Here is a 14207-nt window from a genome sequence, read left to right as displayed (position 1 = left end):
CAACAATGAAACGACAGTCAAATTTGTTACACTGTTGACTGCAGATATTCAGGAGGGAACTTGAGAGGGTGCCTACACACCATGCAAGTCTTCTCTGGGAGAGTCAGTCCCTCAGTCAAGTGGAGCCATCTTCAAGCCAAGAGCAGTGAGCACACACAAACAGATGCCTTTGTAGACATAGGGAGTTAATTTTTCCATTTACTACAGGCATATCTACAAAAGTTTTGATTAGGCTCGTTGTTCTATCATTTATCAAATGCCAATGATGAACATTATGATGGATAAAACATCAACTAGTTTTGATGAGTCTTACGTGTTGCTTTCATGTAAAGGACAAACCCAGACCTCTAACATTGGGGTAAGAACAAAGTTTATATTACTCTTCAAATATAATACAAGAGGTCCTTGCTTGAACTTCTCCTTGAATCTCCAATTAGATAAGGCAGATTGCACTCTTGCTAAAACTTGTGGCGTGTAATGCAGGCACTCTCTTAGGATTGTTCTCAATTTATGTCTTTTCAGACCTAAGGCTCCAGGAGCCTCACCTTTGGAGAACAGCATGGTATTAATCCAAAGTGAAAAAAAATCAGAAACTACAAATATTCACTTTGCAATACAAAAGGCAGGTTTAGAAGAGCTTCACAGAAACAGTCCATTCTTTCATATTACATTTATTGAGATTACGCTACAAGCAATGAACAAGACATTATTCTTAGCCTCAGAAACTCACAGTTTAGTGGGGGGATACGGAAGACACAAACATGTAAGAGAGACCTGGATTGCAGTTTCACAAGGACGGGAGATTGCATACCTGAGTACCCAACAGTTGAAGTGGGAATCAAGAGAGGAAATGCTTCCCCACTGAGAAATGTGGTTGAGCTGAGGCTCATAATGAAAATTAGCCTGTTCAAGGGCTGGAGGTAGAGGGTGCAAAGAGGAGGAGATGATCTAGAAGTCGAGTGACAAATGGAAGAGAGACCTCAGGGCATCAGGGCAGCTTGCCAATGCTGCGGTAGGCTGGGACTCCCCGGGGAGTGGTCCCAGGTGGGGCTGGAGCAATGAGGGCAGTTCCAGAGGACTTTGTAGGGCGCTTTGGGATTTTACACTGACAGTCCTGGGGACCTTTTGAAACTTCGATCCAGGTGAGTGTCACAGTCAGGTTTGAAAAATTTACTGGCACCCAGTAGAGGACTTTTGGGGAGGATAAATGGAATGATTGAGGATGAATGATTGGTTTTAACTTATTTTGAGATATCACTGTGGTTTATGTCTTTAGGTCTATGGTAGTTCCTAAACAGAGTAGTAGTGTTTAAGGTCTCTGAGAGAATATGGACTATTGCCATGCTTATTGGAATGCTTCCTCACTCAGCTAATAGGCTTATAAGAAAGGCACTAGAACCATGACTGTTTCAAATGGTCATAACAAAGCAGATGATGTTGTTTTCTTCAGTGAATGGCCACCTCATATGCTACTTACTAAGTCTTTTTGCTCCTCATTTCATCATAAATATCATTGCCACAGTTACTATTGCAATTCATTAAATCTATTACTGATGCTACCACACATCATCAGTAATCCTGGGCCGCCTTCACCAATCTCATTATGACAGCAGCTATTAGTGATTTATTTTGTTTCTCATATGTGGAGCTCTGCGATAACCATATGCATGTCTTATCACATTAAATCCTCTGATTACCCTATGGGATAGGTGCTATCATCATCATCATCATCATTATTGTGATCATATCCCCATTTTGCATATGAAGAGACTGAGGCTAGAGAAGGTGTATGACTTGCCCCAATCAACACCAAAACATGGCAAAGACAGGATAGAAACCCAGAGCTCTGTATACCAAGGCCTGTGCCCTTGCAAATTTCTGTACTCTGCCCATTTGAACTAGTTTCCACTAGAATGTTTTGACTTTTAACTCTTCTTTCTAAAGTTTTTTTTTATAAATAGATGATATACTCTGTTTCAAATGAAAATATTTCAGTATCTTCAATAGCTTTTTTTAATGAACTCTTAAAGTTGTGTTTATTTGTGTCAATTAGCTTTTCAAAAATCTCTTTTTTTGCCCTGGTCAGTGTGGCGCAGTTGGTTGTAGTGTCATCCCATAAACCAAATGGTGGTGGGTTCAATTCCCACTCAAGGCACACGCCCGGGTTGTGGGTTCAATCCTCAGTCGGGGTGTGTGCAAGAAGGCAATCAGTTGATGTTTCTCACATCGATGTCTCTCTCTCTCTCTTTCTTCCTCTCCCTTTCTTTCTCTCTAAAGGCAAAAAAAAAAAAAAAAAAAAAAAAAAAAAGGGCCTAGGATGAGGATAAAAAAAAGTCTCTTTTTTGTTTTGTTGCAACCTTGGTTTTATTTGTATTTTAAATCAAGATCTTTCTTCCTGTGGAGTCCACCCAGACTACTCTTGGGACATCCTCACATTGCAGTAGAGGCTAAAAATGGAAAGTTCAGGGTCCTTAACTAGACTCTGGCTTTATAATTGCCTCTGTGGTGCTTTCACCACACACCCAGATGTGCAAGAGAGACAGAAGGGGTAGAAAGGGAAGTGAAATGTTAAAATAAGGCTAAGCAAACAGTTTGCCCAACAGATGTTAACCCAATTCATAATTTAAAAGTTCCTATTTTTGTTCACCACTTAGACAATGGACATTTTAATTTTTCCTCTAAACACTGCCATGAATTAGGTTCAGAAAACTAAAGTCCTCAATATTTTCATTGAACTATTTTTTTTTTTAGGCATAGGTCAAAGAAACAAAAAGAGTATGTTTTCTTTTTTTTGAAGCACAACATTTTTATAAAACCTTGTTAGGTCTCTTTAGATATTTTTTCTTACTTAATTTGGTTACTAGGACAAGATTTAATGAAAGTTGGATAACTTAATTGTTATAGAGAAAATCCCATTGGAAAAGCAATACCCAAGACTTATATTTACATAATTTTAAATAGACTAATTAAAATCAACTATCTCCAGCACTTGTTTCCCAATCAATTTCACAGTAACTTTTGTCCTTAGAATTTAGAAGGCATTAAAGAGACCTGGTAATTTCAGTAAACTAGTATTATCACCCTACTGAGGTATGTTAGCAGAATTATAGTTGTTACATAAAGAAGCATAAAAGAATATTTGCATAAATTCTAAAACTATATTAAACAATTTTTTCCTCTTTATTGTATCTATTGGGGTGACCCTGGTTAACAAAGTTATACAGGTTTCAGGTGCACAATTCTACAACACACCATCTTTACACTCTGTTGGGTGTTCACCACCCCAAGTCAAGCCTCCATCCATCACCATTTATCCTCCCATACCTTCCTCCCCACTCCTCCCCCAATCCCCAGCTTCGGTAACCTGGTGGAATTGAGTTTTAAAATGAGAGTTTCCTAATCTCTAGTCTTGCACTCAAACCGCAAGAAAGTTGCACCCAGCAGTGTCTCCTGCACATTGAATCGCTGTGTCGTGTCCTGCACCACCGGTTCTCACAACGAACCAGCTCATGGCGCAGGGAGATAAAGCTGACACAAGTGCTGGGCAGAATGTTGGTGGTAAAAGTCAAATGTGTATTGGAAGAACTAAAATAATTGCAAGCCTGGCGCCTGTGCTATAAATGGGCAGATAGAGAACAAAGTCATATGGAAAAGAACACCAACACAAAAAAGAATTAAAATCCCTGAGAAAATCTAAATTATTGAATGTTAGGTGAAAGTTCAGGATAACAAGAGAGAACATTCAAAGAGAGAAATTTCTGATACTGTATTAGTACTTGTAAATCTCCATATTTTATCATTATTTTTGTGGCATCTTAATCATTTTTCATAGGTCAAAATTATACACTTATACACTCATAGCCTTTCTACTTAACAGAGGACTGACCCAAGAGAGCTGAGGTGCTAGGGGAAGGAGTGAGTATCCCAGTTATAATTGTAGGTGGATGAGCCAGAAGAAAAAAGCAGGATGAAGACAATGATGATTTAAAGACACTGCATGGGATTAAAGGATCAGAGACCTTAAGGTGACCAGCAGGAGTGTCCAACCCAAGACTCGCAGGCTGCACGTAGCCCAGGATGGCTCTGAATGCAGCTCAACACAAAATCATAAATTTACTTAAAACCTTTTTTTTGCTCATCAGTTTTTGTTGTGGCTTGTGTATTTCATGTGTGGCCTAAGACAACTCTTCTTCCAGTGTGGCCCAGAGACCCCAAAAAGTTTGATACCCTGGCTAGAGACTAAATCCTCAATGTCTTACATTTCCCAGATGAAAGAGAAACAACAGCAACAACAAAGAATTAGATATTTTAACTGAACTACCTTACATTACCTATTTTAGTTCTTGATTCTCTGCTGCCCTTTCAGTTATGTGGTAAACCTAGGTACATCAGAGATACTGCATCTTTGAACGCTGAAAAAGTTGGGGCAGCATACGGGGAGGGCAAAAGTAGGTTTACTGTTGCATTGTGACATTCTTTTGAGTTAATGAAGTTATTGTAATAATCATAATCTGCACATCTTTTTCTATACAACCAACTGTAAACCTACTTTTGCCTACCCCTGTACATGTTTGGAAGAATCAAATTTAAAAACTCAGAAAGTTTAAGACAGAGCAGCCAGAGAACTTATACATATGGCCCATGGACATGAACAATGGTGGGGGCACTGCCTGAGGGAGTGGGGGGTGCTGGGTGGGGGGAGCGAAGGGGGAAAAATCAGGACAACTGTAATAGCATAATCAGAAAAATAGAATTAAAAAATAAAGAACCGAGTCAAAAACTCTAAAATAAATAAATAAAATGTTTCTTTCAACCGTATCAAATTTACGTTTTCTATTATTTTTTCCCTGAGAAACTGTTTTTTCCCAATGTATTAGGTTCACTTTGGAATAATGTTTGTATTGCTCATTTTAAAATCTTGGTTTTCTATACGTTTGTGAGTCTGAATGTAATTTCCCCCCTTCCACCTTGAACTTTTGATGGGAAACTGTAATTACAAAGATATATGTGAGTAGGTTGGGGAGTTTCTAAGAAGTTATAAGCATAAGTAACTTTTTATTAAAGCAATATGAATAGGAATTTTACTGAAGTTACTTTGTTACCACAAAAATTATACAGAGGTAGGTAGTTTTAACATTGACTTCCACCTGCAATACTTATAAACTTCACTATCCATGAAAATAAAACCAAGTCATCAATTTTGTTGTATATGCTGTGTATCAGCTATTGTTATACATTTTCATTAGGTAGTAAAATACAAATTATGTTATTAACATATATTGAAAGTAATTAGAATAAACATTGTAGTTTTTTCTTCTCTTTTTCTGATAATTTTTAAACTTTAAGACTATCTTATTACAATGATTTTAAATCTTATAAGATAGACTTTTAAAACCCAGTAATTTTTTAAAATGCCCTCTCAATAGATTTTTTTTAGCTTTATAGCATTTTTTTAATGATACAAATTGAGAAAAAGGGAATATCTATATAACCAAACTGATGGGAAGATTTTCCATATCAAATCTATTTGCCTCCTCACTGAGATCCTGGGCCGAGAAAAAAAAAAGTCCTAATTTGGCTTGCCGTTGTATAAAGCAACCCAGGACAAACGTTCATCGCCTACCCTTCCTCAAAGAGTGACATATCACCAAAAGCAAAAACAAATAAATAAACAAATAGAGTTAGTAGAAGGTGTGAATGTGCTGTTTTCCCTTTGATTCTTGGGGCTGGGCTGTCACTGAGCAGATGAGGAAAAAATGGGCAGCTCAGAGCAAGACAGGGGCATGTGCATTCCACGGATGAGCCACAGGATTGCAGCCCTTGTTACTAATTGTGATGAAACTGAAAAATAAAGTGTACTTTTGACTGGAGGAACATGTGTCCGAAGGACAGTCTGCCCTGAATTATGGTCTTTTCATACTGTTATTAACTTAGCAACACAGACTTTTTAAAACAAAATCCTATATTCACAATGAAAGTGAAATAATTATAAAAATTATAAAAATCACTTAGGGAGATTCTACTCTCCATGTTTGTACATGAGAAATGTGAGGTAGGAGCAGAAACAGAAGGGAAAGAACAAAGAAAAAAATGTATTTTAGATGATCAAAGCCATCATGAGCCACGAGACCTGACAAGAACAATGGAACAGAGAATTAAGTTCACATTCATAATTTCTCTGTAGTAAAGAAATCTAATCTTACACAAATTCAAGTTTTAGTTGATATCTGAATTTCTAAAAAATGTATTTTCTACATATCTGGGGTCAAAGGGAAAAATCACAGGTAAGTGGGCAAAGAGAAAGTAAAAGGACTATCATTTGGCATACATATATGAATATAGACATACATGTGTCTTCATATATTCATACATATATGTCTTCAACTTTGATACAGAATTGATTTCTAAGAGTTATTCAGGTAGTACATGAAAAGGTATTGTTGATTCAGTAGATGGCACTCTTCCCACTAAACCAATAAAAACCATTGTAGAAATCACATTTTAAGAGAAGGAAAAACATTTTTGAAGTTAAGATATAGCTTTTCTGACACTAATTATTAGAGATTGCATTTATTTTTAAAATCCAGCATCTTTATGTTGATTTAAGTGCTTTAAACCAATTATTCCTCACACTAAATCAGTGAAACAAGTCTGAGCTATTTCTCTAATTATTAGAACAGAAATGACCAGAAAGATAGGATCCTTCCCTCCCTCCACCCCCGTATCTCTGAGTGCTCACATACTAGGTAACAAATTAAAGTGATTAATTTAGGACACTGAACCCAAGTCTCATTACTTTTCTGACCTTATATCCTCTCGTCAAGCAAAGAAACATATAAACAAAAGCAAAAATATGTCATTTTATGTTGTGAAGCCCAAGCAGAGCAGTAGAGGAGGGAAAACTGGGTAGACACTATGGAGAGTGTGTCTTTGTTCTGCCACTTACCTGACAATCCTTGGTGGGTCACAAATCCTCCAAGACTGCCATCCTCCCTCTGTGAAAGCAGGGATAGCAAAGCCACCATCACAGCATTGCCATGTGGATGGAACACAAGCTTGTTCTAGACAATCAGTAGACATGTGTTTCCTTTCCTTTATGTTTGCCCTCTTCCTAAAAATGACCTTCCTAAAACATATGTATGTAGGTGAATTTTAATAGATTTTTAAGTAAAATAAAATTAATTTTATCCTGATAATTTTAAGCTTTCTCTTGTGCATATTGAGACTACTCTTTAAAAATATGAATGCAAAAATCCAAAAGTTGGCGATCTCATCATTATTTTAAACTTTTTTAACTTTGCATACTCACAATATATTGATTATTAATTGTGATTTTTTACTATGTAAGACATGTACAAGAGTTAATCTTAGACAAAAATGATATTTAACTTCTATTAGGAACATGTTACTCAATATTTAGTATTTGAAATAAAAGTAAAATTAGGTCTATTTAGTGTGAATGATAAACAATCCTTTGGAAGTGACCTAAAAAGAAAAATTCTAAATATATCTGTCTTCCTTTACTGTTTTATCCATCCATGTACAGTGTCAGAATTTATTATTTTACTCTAGCAAATGAGAATTATAAAGCAATAGACACGGATCCTAGGTCTACAAATATTTCACTGAATAGTATTATTAATTCAGCATCTGATTGACTTCTGAATAAATATGTAGAGTAAAAAATATTTGACATCCAATAGTCCACTTTTTCTAATAAATTTGAAATAACTTAAGTCCGTTGTTCAATCTAATGTCACAGAGTACTTCGTTTCATCTGTCCCTTCAGTCACCCGGCCGTGACATCTTGACGTTCCTGAGCACATGATGAACTTTTACATGAATAGCTACCTTGGAAAGTTGACACTCTTGAGCTCTGATCTGTTATGCATGGTACAGAAGACACTGATTTACACTTCTGAGAATGATTTCTCTACTACCTAAGTACTTTAGACAGCTAATGAAAAGGCAGATTAAGCTCCATGACTCTGAGGGTAAAGCATTGACTACAGCCAACCTTGAGTTGAAGGGCTGGGAAGAGAATTGTTTTTGTTGGTGCTACCTAGCAGAGTGAGCTCTGGTCAGGGGGCTGCCTGGCAGTTTCCTCTGCTGTTAGGACCTCTGCCAACTATGGAGTGTTGGTCAGAGAGCTAACCACTTTAAGGGATGTTGCCATGAGTTTTTTTGTTTGTTTGAGGGTTTTGCTTTATTTTGTCAAGGTAAAGTAGACAAGAGTCATTGCCACCAATGCATTTTTCAAATTTCATTTCTTAAAGGTTTTTCATGTCACTTCTCTTACTCTTTCAGCACCACGGCTTTTAAGGTAAAATAGAACATTTTAAAAGCGATAAAAAGGTGAGACTAGAGGAACCTGGAGTACAGATCCAAGAGAACAGTGTTTCTCCAGATCTTTCCAAAACCAGAAGGGGAGAGGAAGGGCTGTGTAAACAAAGAATGGTTATTAGATGAGATAAAGGAAGCCTGCTGGAGGGTGTACTGCCCCTACTGCTGGTATCTTTTTAGTTCACTGTGGTGTATGTATGCACCCCTACTCCATTTTGTGTGAAAATAGGTATACTGCAAATATGTGGTATTAGTTCACAATGCTCAAGTCATGAGTCACTGTGAATTTCCTGAGTGTGAGGATATCATCTCATTTTTCTCTCAATTCCCCACCCTAAGGAGAATGTGTTACACATTGCATGTTTCCAAAATGTGGCTGCTCAATGAACAAATGCAGGAATGCATGCATGAATGAATGGCGGTCTTTGGCCATAAATTTATCATGGTTAAAATGGACTCAGGGTAGAGATTGCCAATTAATGAATCAAATCCTGGTATGTATCTGTAATGTGAGATTTTCAACAATCTTGCAAATACTTTGCTAATACCATCTATGAGCTATGACATGCAATAATTTTTATTCACTTACTTCTAAAAATTATTGTGGTTTGGATTAACTAACATGTGTAAACCCAATCTCCACTTAAAGTTTGGCATCACCCATTAAAATACATTTATCATAGCTCTTCAACCATTCAAACACTGAGGATGCCTTTCCAGCATGTAGGTGTATTGGCAAATAGATCCAAAATTCTAGGGCTTTTGCCAAAAGTTGAGAAAATATTTGATTATATGCTAGTCTTAGTCTCTTGATAATAAGAAGAGTTTGGTTGATGATATATTGATATACAGCACTTCTAAGCTCAAAGGGAGCTTCACTCACCTGATTGCTAAATAGGGTCAAAGCTTTCTGTGTCTTAAGCTGAATTCCTTGCTGTGGCTACTATGAGCTATAACAAAGATTTATAACAGGATGTGGCTAAGCTCATACTCTTAAACCAACACAGGAACAGAGAAACACACCTCGGTGTGCACAAGGAGATAATTAGTGTAACTTATGCACCTGGGTCACTTCTGACCCAATCAATACAGACCTGTGGTTAGTGGCATAATCATTTGATTTTCTTGTCTAACTCAGTGGTGTGCACTTTTAATCTCCCCATCTTTGGTTCTGAATTAGACTTCTTCTACAAAACGTCTAAATCTTTGATCCATTCAATTAATTTTTTTAATTTTACAAAATATGTACATATAATATTCTCAGACATAAACTGTTCTCAGTAGAATTTCAACCTTCATTGACATGGCTCTAAAAAAAAGGGCTACAGACCCAGAGAAGCAGCAAAGTGTCCAACGTGTTGGGAACTGGGAGCTCTCTCTTTCCCGAATTTCCCACTGAAAACATGTTTGGAATGGCACTTTCCACTCCCGTTTAGATGATCAAGAAGCTTGTTCTTTAAATTTATAAATGAAGGATCTTCTCACAAAAGGAAACCATACCTAGTATTTTTTATGCTAGACATGCATTTCATGTACATTAATAACCAAGAGTGCAAAAAAGAGAGAGATGTTTCATCAAACTCTGAGTCTTGGATGGATGAAAATAACACAAAACTGAGATTAGTAAATTATTTAGGAGAAGGGAGGTTAAAGAGAAGCAGGCAAAGAGAGAAACACCCAAGTACTCTTTCCTATGGATTTTTCTGCTCAGGGTCATAACAACATGATCCATGTGATCTATGGGTTAAGTCAAGGTAAAATAACCAATATCACCTTTTTGGATATCAAAGAGAATTCCTAGAATGATGGCACTGAGCTCTTTCTGCCTTTGCTTTTCTGAGCTTTTACTGTGGGCTTTTTTTTAGTTAGAAGTATTGTCTTCACTTGGTTCTTCCCAAAATTAGAATCTCCTCAATGGTCTTCAGAGCCTAAGCTATGGCTCTCCCACATTGTCAAGTTGTATAGCTGTCTGGGGCTTTACAAACTGGCTCTGAAGGACCAGTTTAAATGCTTCCAGCTGCAGGTTCAGAAGGCCAGCAGGTTACTTGGTGTTATCAGGGCTTTGCCCAGAGCCAAAATGCATGCTGCATCTAGATCTCTTTTAAAAATTAAACTTAGATACTGAATGATGCCAGTGATGAGTATGAACTATATTACCCTCATGAGAACTGTGGTACGTAAATACATCATGAAGATTACTCACCGGTAACTCATAGGAAGAATTTGACTCTACTCTGGTTCTTTTTGCAAGTGGTACATTGACATGAGTTCACTCAGCTAAGTGTGAAAGCAGATTTTCCCCTATCAGCCTCATCATTAAGAATATACACTAAGCACATAAACCTAATTAAGTGCATATTGACTATTAAAATTACAACAAATATCTCATAATAGCAACATTTTAAATAAACCTTCCTTAAAATTTTTGTCTCAAACCTTTCATCCTCTGATAAATAACTACTCCCTCTGAACTAGTAATTAAATAAGCCAAGTAATACTAAGAAATGAGGATACCTGATTATTAGGAATCACAGATCTTTACAAACATAAACAGAAGTTTATGCAAAATAGGGCATCAAAAGAACCTCCCCGTTGTCCATAACGCATTATTAGTCTTAACAATATACCATGTGCTGGAAAGGGTAGACAAGGATCAGCAATCATTGCCAAATTCTCGTATTTCTTTTTAGTGTTTAAATATCTTTAAAAGAACTGACTTGAACTTAAAATTCATTGCCTCCCTGACAGTGTTAAAAATATATTTTCATATCATTTCCCTATTGGCTTTGTCACTTTTTTAAAAGGAAGAGTTGAATATTAAAATTTTATACACTTGTATTACCAAGTTTTCAATACAGGTGGCATCTTATAAAACCTATTACTGGTGACTCACCCATGACTTGTTCCTAGTTCCAGGTCAGTTCAGTGGTTGTTAGAGAGGTAGACAAACTTTAAGGTGGACTGGGGTTCCCATTAGACGTTATTTCACATGCTGAATGTGGGTGGTGTTTATGGCATAGAGCAAGATAGTGTTGAAGTGATCTCAAGAGTTTAATAGGTCACAGACTTCTATCCCCATTTTCATGAATAACTCATGAAATTATCTTAGACTGTTTTCTATTGGAAAACAAATTTTATTACATTGCTTTATATGTGTTGACTTTTCCCAATTGCTACACCCTCCAATACTTCTTCCTTTGGAATTCTTACCTGTTTTATAAAATAAAAACAGTTTGCTACTTCAATAAAGGTGTAAATAGTTTGTGGATTGGACTCTTTTATGAGGTTATTTAAAGTCTGAACTAAATCAAGTAATCAGCTCTCAGCACTTCCAGGAGGATGAAGCCAAGTAATATAATACTTGCTGGCAGCACTCATTTATTTTTATGAAGCTTTCTTTCTCTACTTTTTTTACCCTGTTCACTTCAATCCACCAGGGCATATCACATTGTCCTTATTTTGAAGATTTGTTAGTAAGAGAACTACTTTGAATCTAGTTGGAAACAAGAGAAACTATATACTGTTAGATGTTCCTATGCAAATACATAAAAGTATTTCAAATGTACGGTGTTAACTAAATAATTTATAAATTGTTCATAAAAGTGGAAACAAACAAACAAATATGAGTTTCCGGAGGGCAAGAGGTTGTATGTCTTACTTATTTGGTTTTCAGCTCCTATCTCAGACTTTCACACCTCAGAGTGCTCATTAAATGTGGTCTGTTGAATGGATGTTTTCCCACAAAATATCAAAATGGTATATAATATTCTCCTAGCTGAGTCCTGGGTAGCATTGCATCCTCTTTAGATACAGAATCAGGATGGGAGAATTGTCACCAGAGTTAAGTGTTTCTCTCCCATCATAGGTGGCAAGTTTCTAATTTTTGTACCGACTGAAAACATATCTGATTTAGCAGTTCCTTTATCTTGTATTGTACTTGTTTTTCCTTTTGTATGGACTACTGGTGATCAAGTCAGTGTCAGGAGCTTGAATCCTCACTCAACCTTTTCCTGGAAAGGTGAAGTACAATTTAGGCACCTCGAGGATTCTGGCATATCAGCAGGCATGGTAGGAAACAGGAGGGCCAGGCAGAGGCGATGGTGCTGAGGGAAGGAGCGGTATTTGGGCAGAAGCAGCAGCAATGCCCAGGGAAGGGCACACAGTGGGTCACCCGGAAGTGCTGTTAGAAGTGGGAAGGCACCTTCACACACAGTCCCTTCAGCCAGATTCTTTAGCATGGCGCACCAAGGCGTTGTTCTCAGCTTGGGCTGCACATGAAATTACCTGGGAATCTCTTAAGAAATATTTATTCATGCCTGTGGTCTCACCAGACCAGTTCACCCAGGCTATCCTCCAGTATGGGCATTGTTCTTCAAATTCCCTAGGTGGCTCTTGCGTTCAGCTGCGGTCAGAAACCAGGCACCTAAGGACGCTGGAGCAGAAGAGAAATGGCTCTGAGTCCATTTCTGATGAGGTTGCTTTGAGAGCACATGTGAGGTGACTCTCCCTGGGATACCCAGGACCTGGGAGGGAGCCAGTGTGCCCTGGGGAGGAGGAGCTGGCAAAGGGGCTGTAAACCCTAGAATAACAAGTTACCAAAATATAAAACACTGATTTTTAAAACACAATTGATCAGCTGGGTTACAAATGTCAAACTTTAACTCATGCTAACATATGGAATGCTGAGAAAATGTAGATCCTTCCTTTAATCCGGAAGTATACTGACGAGCCTCCAGAGCCCACATCTGCTGGACTGATGGAAAAAATGCTGCTGTCAAGATTAAGACTTAAGAATTTCCAAACATGTAAATGGTGACTTAGATTGGATAAAACGTCTTGTCTCTGATAGCCTCCTGTATCCCCTGATTCCCTGCCTAAGGTGAAGAAGACCAGTGGGTGTGTGCAATGCTGTCCTGCTGTCAGCCCCTCTGGCCTCTCTCCGGTGCTTAAATCTCTGATGAGTTTGGGATCATTCTTTTGTTCATGGGCCACTTCCTCTTCACGGAAACAGCTTCCCATTGGCCCACTGGGTGAAGATCTTGGGTCTCCATGTCTCTCCCCTGACTCAGTGATTTCTTCCCTTCATCAGCAAGTAGCTTGTGATCTGGCCTGCTCTTCCATCTTCCTAGATGGGCCTTCCCCGTGGCGACATGGCCCTCTCCTTCCAGAGTCCCAGGTGGAAGACTGTAGGATGTTCTAGCTATTGAAGCCCACAACAGTCTCATGTCAAATATTTGACTGCTTTCTCTCTTCTCTTTTACAAACACATGCAGTGTTTTCTTTCCGGCCTTACATCACCCCTCTATAAAAGAGTAGTAAGAGATCATTATTTGCCATGCTAAAAAAGCAGAAATCTTCATTGAGTTGCAAAAAGATGAAGTGAATGAACTTACAAAGTTCTTCCTTATAATCTGGTTTCAAATCTCTTGTCTGCTATGTGGTATCTTAAATGCCAAGAAACTAGGTAGTTTTTCTTTCTTTTGCATTGTCAAATGAATCTACGTTCCTCTCCTTTTTTACCCTTCCTAAGTTGGTGAAGACCTCAGGCCAGTGAGGAAGAGAGGATTGTTATACTTGGTTGGGAAGTGAGAAAGAAAAAAATCACATTAATTAATTCCAAACTATTGCTCTTATTGCAAAAGTAGGCATCCTGAAAACACATTACTTATTTTTTTTTTCTGGGAAGGAGGGAGTTTTATGGGAAAAGAGAGCTTCCTTTTGGCCCTTCCTCATATGCATTGTTATTCATTAGGTGTCTACTGTGTGCTTGACTCTGCCAATATTTGGTTCTCACTAGTCTGGCTACAACAATACTCACTTTCTTGGTTGTCCTGAAGATTAAATAATTGAGCTGTTATGAAATA

The sequence above is a fragment of the Pteronotus mesoamericanus genome, unplaced genomic scaffold (genome assembly GCF_021234165.1).
Source record: "Pteronotus mesoamericanus isolate MK-2021 breed Mesoamerican mustached bat unplaced genomic scaffold, CSHL_Meso_final contig_90, whole genome shotgun sequence".
Taxonomy (NCBI): domain Eukaryota; kingdom Metazoa; phylum Chordata; class Mammalia; order Chiroptera; family Mormoopidae; genus Pteronotus; species Pteronotus mesoamericanus.
This window is presented reverse-complemented; position numbering follows the sequence as displayed.